Source organism: Pan troglodytes, chromosome 15 (genome assembly GCF_028858775.2).
Source record: "Pan troglodytes isolate AG18354 chromosome 15, NHGRI_mPanTro3-v2.0_pri, whole genome shotgun sequence".
Taxonomy (NCBI): domain Eukaryota; kingdom Metazoa; phylum Chordata; class Mammalia; order Primates; family Hominidae; genus Pan; species Pan troglodytes.
In genome coordinates this window covers 49690549-49703742 of record NC_072413.2, presented here as the reverse complement: position 1 = coordinate 49703742, position 13194 = coordinate 49690549, and the positions used below count along the sequence as shown (strand labels likewise).

Here is a 13194-nt window from a genome sequence, read left to right as displayed (position 1 = left end):
GTGTCTAGTATTTCATATATTGTTGCTAATAGAACACTATTCAACCAAGACAAGTCAAGACTAGTTGTCTGTCAAACCATTAGTATTTATATTATTCCTTTCCAGCTACATTTGTAGGATGTAAAAGACTATTTCCAGGAATATGGAACTGTTTTACTAGGTGGAGAGTATATATAACCATACAATTTTCACAGAAAATACATTAATACTCACATAAATCAAAGCATAAATGAAATAGAATCTTGGCCGATTTGCTTAAGGTTAAATGTATAACTCTTATCAGCAGGAGGGGAAAGAATATATTCTTAGATACTTGGCACATTTAGAAAATATAATCTAGTATTCTTCTTAAAGAATAAATAAAACATCATTTACAAGGGAATTACTTGAAACTAAAACAAATGGTAATCATATATATGGTACTTCATTATTAGGAAGGTGGCTAAAAGACCATTTAGAAGTATTCTGCTTTTCTTAAAGAATAATAATCATCTCATGTTAGGTTATAGCCAGTACATCACCTCATGGGGTCATCGGAGGCCTGTGCTATCGTTCTCACTCGGATGGATGGTTAACCCATGTGTTCTAGGACCACACACTATGCCCCAAGCTACTCATCCATCTTGAAAAAAAAACCACGCATGCTTTTCCTTCAACAATTCCAAAGCATCAGTTGGAGGACCAGGGTTGGCTGCATCAGAATCACCTGGGTGTTTGTAATGAACACAGAATCCTGAGCAGGTATTCTGGCATTTCTATTCATACAGAATCTCCAGGGTCAGAGCTAGGTATTTCTGATGTGTAGCAACAGAAGGAAACCACCACTTTAGTTAGCAGAAGGAAGGGACTGAGCAGAGCGTTGAATACAATACATTGGAAAAATATCTTAAAGATAGAGAATTGGGAAAAAGTAATATATGTGAATATCACATCATCTTTATAATAGAAAAAAAAAAGGTCCTCAACATTGTCAAAGGTATGAATTCCTAAAACAGGTCAAATTTGTGTGCTCAAAACATTTTCCTGAAAAATGTTACTAGGTGGTACAGGGATAAATAGGTTTGCAAAGTACTGTACCCTATATATGTCCTCTCTTAGAAATCAGAAAGTGTTAAAGGCTCTGAGAAGTGCTGCAGGCAACTTCTTATATTTAATGCAGTATATCTCAAACTTACGTGAGCACACAATACTTTTTTCCCCCAAGGCATATCTATTAAGGTCCTATAGAAAAATATTCTTAGGCATACCATTTAGAGATACAATTCTAAAATGATTTTATCAAATATTATATTTCATGACAAAATTTTCCCCTATATATTGATATATTCCAACACTTAGTCTTCCTTTTTGCAATATAAATCTTTTCAAGAAGAAATTATAAGCTTTGATTAAATGCATCTTAAATTCAAACCCTTAAGTAATATTCATCCCAGTGTAATTCTTATTTAAATCTATACTTCAAATTGAATTAGTCCTATAATTTTTCACTTCTAATTAAACCAATTAAAGCAGGGTATGTCTACTGACCTACTTTCCAGAATTTAAAAAATAAACTAGAAAAAAATATCTTCTGAGCTGTGGGATGTTTCCAGAGCTTCATTAAAATAACTTGAAATTTTCATTTGGGTACAATTTTTGCTTATTTTATGGCTCAAATATGCAGCACAAAAGATGACTGGAAGAGGATTATTGAAGCAAATTTAATAAAAGCAGAGTCGATATGAAGCAGCACTGCTTCACTGCTGCTTTTTCTGCTTTGAGGATGGCAAACTAGAAAAGCCCTTAAAGAAAGAGTTTAAGTTTTTACTTTACCCAAGACAGCATTAAAGCTGATTAAAAGGCTCCACTGAAATGGCAAAATAGCCATATCTCTAATATGCGCCAGTATAAAACTTAATCTTAAATTGGGCAGTCCTGGGGAAAAGAATTAGATTAAATTTATACCAATCTGAATTCTAGAAGTCAGCCTCACAACAGCCATTGGCTACTTATTTTGTGTCCTAAACTGAATCTCAACTCAGTCCCAGGAGGACACATTTCTTACTACAGGGCAACCCTTTCCTGCCCAATGATCTTAGGATCTATTATCTTCAAAGGGTAGACCATGTGGTAGTAACATATTTTCCAGGGAACAAAAAAAAAATCAGTTTTAATAGTGACCAAACCCCACCCAGCCTCTTTATTTATTAATATCCAACTTACAAAAACAATATGTTAAGCTATACAATTCCCCCACTGGAACTTTAAGTGAACATTATTATAAGCTCCTTATTTCCTGATAAGTCCCAATGGTTACAAAATTACTCCATTTCTTTTAAGAATCAGGAAGCCACCACCCATGGGCATTCAATACTGATTGTCATTTTTAACAAATTGTGGGAAATAAGCTTTAAAACTGGGTCACTACCCCTAAAAGTATGCAGTTTTGTTATAATGTATCAATACTGATTTGTTAGTTGTGACAAATATACCATAATCATGTAAGATGTTAGCAACAGGGGAAACTGGGTGCCGGTGTGGTATACAGAAACTCTCTATACCACCTTTGCAACTGTTTTCTGAATCTAAAACTAAGGTAAGTATTTTTTTAATTTTAAAATTAAAAGTAGGTCACCAGAAGTTTCCTACCCACATAATATAGTCTCATTTTGAATGTAGGCAAAGGAGGATTTTCAATTCTAGGACTGTCTCTAAAAAAGTAAAAAGCTGGTAATTTGTTAAGATTACTGTAAGCGAAGCATGACTAAGTAGGCATGTATCAACAGTCAATATGGTATCTTCATCACCTAACAAAAACAAGGCAAAAATTTATCTTGGAAAACTGGATTGTAGAGAATCCTATCTTCTAATTTAATCATCACACATTTATATAGCTCATGTTACACACACAGTACGGTAATATTTATTTGCTGAAAAGCAGAATACAAAAGCATTAGATACTCCCCCCTCCACCTATGAGTTCACCATCTAGTTAAGGACATATCACACTGCCAAGAAGCTTAAAACGATAATATTGTCCCGATTTCTAAGAGCACACATACTCTGATGGGCAACTCTCATGCCAACCTCAAAGGAAGATATAATGGATAAGAGTATTAAGTACACAAATACTGTGCTATGAATACTGTAGCTAAGATCATTCTGGAATAAACTGTATCATCTTTAATGTATAGTATCCTATCCCAAAAGTGATATCAAAATGTCTTTAGTAAAATGAGTTCTGTTTTTGTTCATTCTTTCATTCAACACCTACTGTCTGCCAAATGTTGCTGTATGTGCTGAGTACACTAACAGCACTAACAAAAATACCCTGCTCTAATAGAAACAGACAATAAGCATATGATATAGATGGTGATATGCACTATGAAGAAAAATAAGCCCAGAGTACTTGATAGAGTTGATGGAGATATGGTTGTGATTTAGATGCTATTTCATATAGGGTAATCAAGGGAAGCATCTCTAATGAGTCAATATCTAAGGAAACATCTAAATGAAGAAAGAGATGTAATTTCCTTCCATCTGTCCATCCATCCATCTATCCCAGGCAAGAGTTTTCCTTGCCAAGACTCACTTACTGTTCAGAAAAGGCAAAATAATAGTGCTAATGATAGCTAGCATTTACTACAAACTTACCATGTTCCAGGCACTGTTAGGTACTTATGGTATGTTAAGGAAACCTGCAAACTCACTCTCATGCTTCCCATTCAGAGGTGGGATCTATTTCCCCTCTCCCTGGATCTGGTCTGGCGCTGTGACTAACTCATGCTCAGTAAGAAGTTTTTCCTTGTGTGGATAATCTACTTGTGCAATACTCCTTGTAAGTACTCCTCAGTTGTCTGTCTCCTCTACTCAGCTCTTCTCAGAGGAGGGTCACTTCACTAGCTACATATTTTGCTTAATCTCCAATGACAGGCACATAGTATATGCTCATTAAATGTTAGCTGTTTGGCTTCCTATACATGAAGATTCTACTGAAGGGTTTTTTAAACTTGCCACTACTGACATTTTGGGCCAAATATTCTTTTTGGTGGGGGGCTGTCCTGTACATTGTAGGATGTTCAGTAGCAGCCCTGGCCTCTACTCACTAGCTGCCAGGAGCCCCTCTCCCATCAGTTGTAACAATCCCAAATGCCCTCAGACATTCCAGAATGTTCTCTGGGGGCAAAATTACCCATGGTTGAGAACTAGCGCTCCACAGGTTTCCATATAGAGACACTATGGGCTACTTTTTACCATCCAGCTGTTTTTTATTTAATAATACAATTCTTACTAAATACATATTTTCCAGCTAAAGATTAGCAACTGAGTGCTAAACTCAGAAATCTGGCTTGAACTTTAAAGACAATTTTCAACCTCTTGAATGTGTGTGGCCTCTGGCTTTGGAATAGCTTTGAAGTTTAACTTCTTAAAACTTAAATATTTAGTGCAGTATACAGCCAAACTTCTCACATAAATACACTTCCACAATCCCCACCTGCTTGTTCCTGAAGAGTCCTTTATTTTGATAACAGTACCTGAAAATATAAAATCTGACCTGGAAACAACTGACACCTAATTTTTAATTTGCTTGCATACTCTGTACTATGAGGGTTTTGTTTTTAAGGGTCATTTATTTATTTAAAAACAAAACAAAACATTTAGGAGCCACAGATTTACTTTTCTCACTTAAGGTGAGAGGTAAACTGAACACTCTGTTTCATGGCCTGTTTTACAGTTACCATTTTACCTATAAAGAAAGTAGTTGACATCTATCAACCATCTGGAGCCAAATACTCTGGAAAGAACATCAGATTCTTCGTTGCCGTCTCTTTCCTACCTTCCAACCATTGCTCTGGTGGATAAATGAGGCACTGTGGAAAGGCTAAGATCGCCTTCGATATGGCTTAACCTCATGTTTAGAGACAATACAAACAGATTACTGATTAAGAAGATAGATTTAAGGGTTAAATAACCCTTTCTCAAATCAGTCAAATCTGGATCTTAATCTGGATTCCACAACACCTGCTGTGTGACCTTCGGTAAGTTACCTGATCTCTAAATCTGATTCTTCATCTGTAACATCTGTAGTATTGGCCGCCTAAGATTATTGGAAGGGTTAAATGAGATAATGGATATAAGTATTAGCTATCAGGTTATTTGGGTGGGAAAGATTGTTCATTAAAATAAGAGTCAAAGCCAGGCACAGTGACACACATCTGTAATCCCAGCACCTTGAGAGGCTGAGGCAGGAAAATTTCTTGAGGTTAGGAGTTGGAGACAAGTCTGGGAAACACAGCGAGACCCCATTTCTACTAAAAAAGTTTAAAAAAAAATAGCTGAGCATGGTGGCACATGCCTGTAGTCCTAGCTACTCAGGAGGCTGAGGCAGGAGGATCACTTGAGCCCAGGAGATGGGCTCAAGTCATTGCTGCAGTGAGCAATGACTGTGCCACAGCACTCCAGCCTGAGCAACAGAGCAAGGCTCTGTCTCAAAAACAACAAAAATAAAAACTAGTCATGAGTTGCCAGGTCATGAGAAGGAATATCTACAACTGATTAATAAAAATACACTCATACAGAGATCTAGGCCTCAGAGCCAGATGTAGCAAATGAGCTAAACTTTAAGAAGTCTACTTTTGGGTAGGGAAGTTAAGTGTATTGTTGGTTGTAAATGGAAAAGTGGCATTATATTAAGTGGTTACTCCTTTGAAATTTTATGTACTGAAAGACAGTGTATATGGGTGTATGGGTTGAAATGTGTGCTGGCTGACCAAAGAATGGAAGGTAGAGGACATCTGTTTTAGTCTGCCTGGCACCATCTTTCCAGTGGGGCTATTGATCACAGTGTGTTGTCCCCACCCTGGCTGATGGGGGTGATGTAGGAGAGGGATGTAACTCAGAGCTGGCCAAACAGGGTTCATTCTCCAACCACAGTGCTTGGTCTAAATGCTGAACATGTAACCCAAGCAAAACCAGAATTCCTCCATGAAATTTGTGATATAAACGCTGGGAAGGAGAGAGCTGCTCTTCTTTTTGTATTGCTCTTTGTGAAAATAATATGAGCCTGGAGTTGCTGGCAATCATCTTTGATGCCACAAGGTAAGAAATCTCCTGAGAAGGACATCATTACAGAGGAAAGAGAAGCTCAGAAAGAATCCTGATTGCATCATTTGAACTGCTGCATCTAGCTATCTGAAGCCAGAAACCATCCATAAAAATTCTCATATGGTGAGCCAGCAAGTTATCTTAAGCTAATTATGTTAATTCTGCCACTTGCAACAGAGTAAGTCCTCTCTAATACAGATAATCCAAACAAGAAGCTGACTGACTGCTTGATACATTCATTCATTAATTCACTGTTTCCTATCTCTGGCTATACCAACATTGATATTTACTTTACTTAAAAAAAAAAAAAAAAACTGCTCTAAGTTTTAAAGTTTCTCTCCAATCCAAAAAAAGGAGAATAGTCACTATTCACCGTAAGCAGAGAAGACCAAGAAGATGGGGGATAAAATCTGAGTAGCTGAAAAATTTAGGTGGTTGGGTTAAAATAATAGTAAATTATTATTTCACCCAATAATCCCACTTACAGGGAATATATAAGTAGAAAATAATTCAAAATAAATCACTAACACAGTAAATAATTTATGGAAATAATGCAAAATTCATTTAAGGCAAACAAAGCATATTGGGCAATTAATAACAGTAATTTTCAGCAACAAAGGAATATCTCATCTTGCATACTAATGTGTGGGTGAATAGTCCTCTTATTAAAGACCACAATGTGTTTTACAGAATCACGCTGAATATGCTTATTGTATTGTACATTTGTAACAAATTAGAGTAGCTGTAAAAAAATGCTTTTACTGCAAACAAAATAACTGGAAAGCATGGTTGATATGTAATTTGAAAATTGATCAGTAAACAGTGTAATCATAACAATTTTAGTAAAAAACAGCTTTAATTTGAAGCATATTTTATAAATTTGGTAAGGGGAAAACCATTAAGCTAATTACCAAATGCAAGCTAAGAAACTGTAATCTGACTGTAACATTATTATACTATACAATTGTAAGTGGCTGTGTATGTCACTTGAAATGCAGGCTAGTTGTTGAATCAACAGAAAGCCTAAGTTTTGAAAGAGGAAATACTGTATGGCAGTAGGCAGTATAACAGGCTGTTAAGAGCTTGGACTCTGGAGCCAAACAGCTTGGGTTTGAACCCAAGCTCGGATACTTCCCACCTGGGTACCCTTGGGCAAGTCTCTGTACTTCTTTGAATCGATTTTGCTCACCTTTGAATTGAGATTCATGTGAAGTTTATTAAATGGGTTACTCATATGTGAAGCACTTTGAACAGAGCTTGATATACAGTATGTGTTACTGTATTTACTAGCAAGAAACATAACTGGCTTCATATCATGGAAAGCAAGTGGAAGCACTGTTGTTTGGAAACATGTAGTGGTCACTATCTATGCTATTTTATCATATCTTGAAATCTAAATAAATGGTGTTTTTCTCCTGTTGGCAGCTAACAGATTATTTAACTTCTGTATTTAACCAATGAGGTTAACCTCGGGGTTAGGAACAAAAAAAGAACCTTCCAATTAAAGTGGACTTGCATTGGTGCCAAGTAATGCTCATCATACTCTAACGAAAAACATTATGTGGCTAGTACTCAGCTATAGAAAAGGGAGAATATAAAAAGACCAGCAAAGAACTTTCTATTGCAATAAAGAGAAAAATTAGTGAAATCGAATCATAAGCTGTGGTTAGCATTATAAATCACTGCAACCAATTTGGCTTTTTTTGTAGTAAGAGTCATAGAGATGTTCATACCTTTTCACCCAATAATCCCACTTGCAGCGAATGGATAAGAAATAATTCAAACAAAGCATTCAACATTTCTGAACAAAAGTACTCACTAAAGTGTTATTTATCAAAGTAAAAAATGAGAAAAATCTAAATAGGGAAAAGACAGGAACAGATTAGTAAATCATAGTATATAAAAAATAACATCAATAATAATAAACGTTTATTGAGCACATCATCCCCTAAATCACAAATACCCACTATAGCCAAAAATTACCCTTTCACTATATAATTTTAGAATAGGACTAGCAGGAATAAAGAAAGCTGCTAAATCAAAGAGGAAAAAAAAGCAAGAAAAAGATCATAAGTATTCTGTTAGTCAATGAATAAGCATAAACCAACTGGTATTTGAGAACTCTAGCACTTGTTAAAGTGTAGTTCATACATATTTGTCTCTCAACACCATTTCTAAATTTTAGCCCTTAGACAGTTTATACTCTTTCAAGAGTCAAAATTAATAGAGTAGAAACAATAGGAAGTAATGCAACTACATCTTAAATTAAATGCTAAACTGTGCAGTAAAATGAAGGCTGTGGGATTTGAGAACAGGCTGAGAACTGGGAGGAGCATGGCATTCAGGAAAGATTCCATGAAGGGAGGTTAACGGCATGTATGTTCTGGGGAGAAGAAAGAATTGCAAGGGTGGGAAGTAATACAGATAAGGGCCCTAGTGGAGAGGCCTGGGCCTGTGCTGCTGCCCCATGCAAACTCAGACTGAACAGATGAGAAGCCTGGTTACAGAGCCTTCTCCTGAAATATAAGGCTTTTCTTCAGTACCCTGAGAGGCTTCCAACAAGACTCGCTTGGATGGCACACAGCATCGTACACCACGGACTGTTTTTCAAAGTTTTGTTCTTTGTTAACTCAACCAATGAATCGCCTTCTCTAGCTTTAACCGAGGTTTTGCACCCTGTGCTGTTTGGACTCAACCCTTCCCCCTTATTTTTTGGCATTATTTTCTGCTACCACCATACTCACGCTATTTATTTGATTACAGAGGGAAAGCAAAGGCTAATGATAATAGGTACTTGGGAAAATGAAATTATCACTTGTCTTACATTAGAGATTAAAAACATATTTCTCCAAAGCACAGGTCTGGTACATCCTTCCTAAACTGAACAGTAATAAGCATAATTCTGTTAATCAACTATTACAATGAAGCCCATAAAAGAAGTGATGGGGATCTTCAAATATCTCAAAAAGCCTGATAGAAATGGCATATTTTCCCACAATAATATCTCAAGGGAAATTAAAAGATCTTTCACTTAAGTAATGTTAGTATTATTTTCAGGCACTTATTTTGATAGCACACTTAGCTTTACATGCCAAAGCAAAAAAAAAAGAAAACAAATGACTTAATTTGTTTTGACAGACAATCTTTCCAAACATTAAGCCTAAGGAAGGTGGGGGAAACAACAAATGAAAGTGATCCTCAATGACTGAAAGGTTGGGAAAATTATTTGCTCTCTCTGTATTATTTGTTCTCTCTCTATATATGCTACATATGCATTATATATATGCATAATATATATTATATATAATATGCATCATACATATATAGTATGCATAATATATATTATATATAATATGCATCATACATATATAGTATGCATTATATATAGCAAATATATACATCTATACACATGTGTGTATATTTTTATATAATCTTAGTAAGAAAAAAAAATCCTTCCTTTTGTCTAGCCTCTTTAACAGCTTTCTTCTCTACTATACAACCTCACTGTGTTCTCACCTAAATTTTAAAATGTTCTCTGTCTTGTCTCATTCCTTAAAGCCATCCCCCACAATGCTGCCAGGGTGACCTCTTAAATTGCATATCTGATCATACATATCACACCATTGCTCACATTCTTTAACAGTTCAGCACATCCACAGGACAACACCTAACACTAAAGCACAGTAATCCTTCACCATCGGGTCCCATTCCTCCTCAGTGTGAGTGTTTTCCAATTCATGTTCTGAATTACTGCAGTTCTTTTCCTCACGGATCCCTGAACAAGTCTTGCTTTCATACTTCTATGCTTTTGACCATGCTGTTCCCTCTGCCTAGAATATTATCCCTTGCATATTATCCCACCCACCCACCCACTCCAAAAGAACATAATGAAATCACAAAATATCTTCATTCTCCCTGGAAACTCAAGATGCTGGTCTGTGAAGCATGCCTCCACGTTCCTAGGCAACTCAGCAGTTTTTCTCCTGCTCCCCATGTCACTAATGCCCAGGGTAGTACTGGCTCTGTATAGGTATCCAGTAGGACTTGTTAAATACACTATTTAGACTTACCAGAAATGTGAATGAATCCCTAGCAATTAAGTTAAAAATTATGTTCCTTTACGACACACTTTTCCCCCACAATGGGAGTCAGCGTTGGTCAGAGCTTCTTGAATATTTTCTGCATATTAGTTATAGAGGAAATGTGTACATTTCTTCTTGTCTCCAAATTTAGTGGACATAATGTGAGAATACGATCCTCTAACACTGTCCACAAAATAGTTTCTGCAAAAGTCTCCATGTGTGTCAGGTTAAGCCAACCTATGTGAAAGCAAACTCATAAGGAGACACACTGTTTGGAACGCACTAAGTTGCAAGTACCAAAAATATCCAACTCAAATCTGGACTCTGAAGCCAAACTGCCTGGGTCTGACTCTTAGCCAGCTATTTATTAATACTAACTGTATGACCTTTGACAAAGTCTCTTCACCTCTCTATCTCAGCTTCCGTATCTGTAAAATGGAAATTATAACAGTACATACTTTATAGGGTATTATAAGGCATATGGTAAGCACTAGATAAGTGTTAACTATTAGTAAACAACAGGACTAGTTAAATAAGCGAAATTTATAAATAGAGTAACTTGGAGCCTAAAGTGAAATGGGTGGCCCCACAGGTGGTTTGATGTGGTGGCTCACACTGTCATACACACAACCTAGTTTCTCCTGGCACCCTGAAATCAGCTCCATCTTAAGGCTGGCATCTCTCAGAGTGGCCAAATCAACCAGAATGTGGAAGGAAACAAGAATACTGAATCTCTACCTGACTGGAGAGTTCACAAGTCCTTCAGCACTGAACAGGGGCAGGGAATAGTTGAACTAGCCTAAGCCACCTAGGGCCCACATCTAGATCTGGCGGTGTGTTAACTTCCCCTGAAGTACACGGACATCAAAACCAAAATTTAGGTACCTATGGGAAGCTGGGGGATAAGAGAAGATGTTAGATAGGCAACCAACAAGAACAAAGGCAATGGTAAAATTCATGAATTTTAAACCACAGAAACTATTTTCACAGCCATCTGTATTCAAAAGTCATATCAGGTTTAGCAACCAGGCACAAAAATTCCTTTCAACCAAGATGAATTTCTAGCATGACATCGCCAACAAAAAGTGCTGTTCTCAGGGAAAATCCTCCAACTTAGAAGCATCTGCTTCTAATTTCCACAATGAAATCTTTGATTCCCTCATTCATGGGACTTGCACTCAATTCCCTCTGACACAGGAACTGCAGTTTTCTAGATAATGACTTTGCTGTGAAATTCTCATTATCTAGTAGCAATATATGAATCTTAACATTAACTTTACTTATTTTCCCCTGAAATACTTCTTCCCAAAGAGAGCATAATGCCCCTAACAAAGATTGAACTAAATATTTGAGAAGTTGCTAGCTTTCTGGTAACATTGCAAAAGGATTTTCTATGTCATTACATGGCTCCTAACAACAAGGAAGTGTACAAGCTAGAAACGCAAAGGCCCACTGACAACAGACTAAATAAAATATGGTACATTAAAACAATTAAGCAGTGAAAAATCATGAACTACAGCTACACATTAACAAGTGCGAATCTCAAAAAACAACATTAAGGAAAAAAGCAAGTAACAGAAGAATACATATGACAGATTACAAATAGAAAGTTCTTATGTTCACATGTCAGGTTCAAAAAGAAAAAAAGTTCAAAAATAAGCAAAACTAATGAATGATTCATTTAGGGATACATATATATGTGTGATAAAACTAAAGAAAGGCAAAGGTATGATTAACTTCAAAATTGTAATGTGGGGGAGGCTGGAGGTAGGATGACATATTCAGAAAGCAGCAGAGAACTTCAAAGGTTCTAGAGAAATTTTTTTCATAACTTGGTAGTGAATACAATGGTGTTCTTTCATCACTATTATTGTTTAAAATGTACAGACATTACAAACACTCTTCTATGTGTATATTTCACAATTCTGTAAAGCACATCAGAAGTACTGAGGTTGAAAATGCTGTGAATAATCACATACTGATAATTAAACTTTAAAAAGATACATAAAGGCAGGACAAGTATGAAATGCTGCTATAACTGCCTGCTACATTTCACAAAAGATGAATCCATTACGGATCCTACGCAGAGTTTAACTACCATGTAACCACCATGTACCACATACTTAAAAAATGTTATTTCACTTACTACACAGTTTGTTTCCAGGGATCTGAAACTAAGAAAAGCCTTAGAGCTCCTAGTATTGTTAATGAATTCTTGTAATTTTTATAATTTAGTGACAGGTATAAAATAATTTCTGAGTTTCTATCTATTCCTAACTGGAAACAAATGTAACAAAGTGCAATCAAATGAAAAATTTATCACTGTATCAGATTTTAGAGATGACTTCATCCAACCTTTTAAGTTTACAGGTTAAGAAACTGGCACTTTGAGAGAATGTGCTAGCCAAGATGAGAGTCAGCTGTAGGACCCTGGTGTGCTTTTCCTTAATGGGATTTTTCTTCCTAAATTATATTCCAAAACTCCCATGGGTAAAAAACAATTTAGCTTAATCTAGTATCTTTTCAGAAAGTTCATATTTTATATTTTTAAACAGAAAGTTAAGAAACGTGCTAAAATAATTTACTAAATTAAACATACCCAAATGCTAATAAAACCTGCCTTTTACCTTGATACCTTTCATTATATGTGAAAAATTTTATGAAGCCAGAAAAGGCCTTTGGAGATTCTAGATTTAATTTTTACCCTACATAAATTATGGGGATAAGATTATGTTGTTACCTAGACACACTCAAAGCAGCAGCATTTGCTGTGGGGACACCCACAGAGACACACACACACATTGTACATGTGCAGAATGATGCAAAGTGAGGCTCCAAGGCCAGGTACTCTTTAAAGTAAAGAAGATCAAAAGCACAACCTACAGACTTGAAATTAAAAAATTTATCTGGACAATCGAACAAGACTTTCTACTGCTACAAAAGTCCTTGTTTAACACCCCCTTGGGGGATTTTGCAGTGATTACACAAGCTGGAGACAAGTTGCTAAATAAACTTAAAAAGACAAAAC

General features: G+C 36.1%; 1 protein-coding gene across 5 annotated transcripts in view; it reads right to left on the bottom strand.

Annotated features, from left to right (window-relative positions):
- The window catches only part of FRMD6 (FERM domain containing 6), a 78914-nt gene that overhangs the window by 42030 nt on the left and 23690 nt on the right, over positions 1-13194 (bottom strand). The gene's annotated exons all lie outside the window — the stretch shown is intronic.